Consider the following 1,132-nt stretch of genomic DNA (forward strand, 5'->3'; position numbering starts at 1 on the left):
TAATCTTATTAACAAATTAAGCCTAAACAGTTCTTATCTTGTTGCAGTCTTCTGTCAACCTAAAGTAAAAAGGACGTCGAGTAAAAACACTCATCTCCTTAATTATTGCCGAAAATAATAAAACTACATGCTCCATTTCTGGCTCCATTTTCCCCACTTTTTCGGAAACGTATCACGTACTTCAAGTATCAACGTATCACCATGGTAACGGCACAGCGACTGGCCACGTAAACATTCATCATCCGTAGGCTAGACGTCCCAATTCACAGCCGTTTTATGCAGCTGACACGAGCAGCCTACGGCCCACGTCGACTGCTAGCCGACGTCAACCGGTCGACGTTGGCTGCAACCCACAAATTGAGACACAGCCATGGATTCAACTGCTTGTTTTTTTTTTACCTGTGTCTGGTGGACTTAGAAATATTTGGTTTCTGAGTTTTTAGCCAAGATACTGACGTTTCTATAGATACCACACATGTCTATGTTTACCTATAAGAACGTTGGTTAATAAAGAAAGCAAAAAAATATATGATTCTGCCCCCACCGGCAAGGGCATGGGGCTTGACCTGAGCCCGTATTTATCAAACTACTTAGAATTACTCTTAAGAATGCTGCTAAGAGTGTACTTAAGTGCAAAAAAATCTTAGTTAGAAGCTGAGAGTAAAAATCAGTTATCAGGCGTCTCAGTCTTACTTTAAGCAAAGTGTAGGAGTAATTCTTAAGTGTCAGTCTTAGTGCTGATTTGCAACACCTGGCTGTGCCACAAGCTGATACTGGATGACGTCGTTAGGAAAAACCCCAGTATGGACCAATCATTGCTTCGGATTTCATGTTCAAGACTTTTGTCAGACAAATGGCAAGAAAATCCTGTGAAAATCCTAAAAAAAAGTTAACTTTCAACACACTAATATTGTCACCTTGTACTGATCGTCTATAAATTACATCAAAATGTCCTCATTTGCATCATGAATACAGACGAAAAAAAAATTTCAATCAAAAACTCAGCAGCTTTAAAGTAATATTATGTCTCAGAGCCTGAGGTAATGTTGAGCTTGTACCCTTCTCTTTGCCACTGTCTGCAGACAACACTGGCTTTACACACATGAGCACACAACCCCGCTCTGTCATAAAA

Source organism: Austrofundulus limnaeus, unplaced genomic scaffold, assembly GCF_001266775.1.
Source record: "Austrofundulus limnaeus strain Quisiro unplaced genomic scaffold, Austrofundulus_limnaeus-1.0 Scaffold847, whole genome shotgun sequence".
NCBI classification, from domain to species: Eukaryota; Metazoa; Chordata; class Actinopteri; order Cyprinodontiformes; family Rivulidae; genus Austrofundulus; species Austrofundulus limnaeus.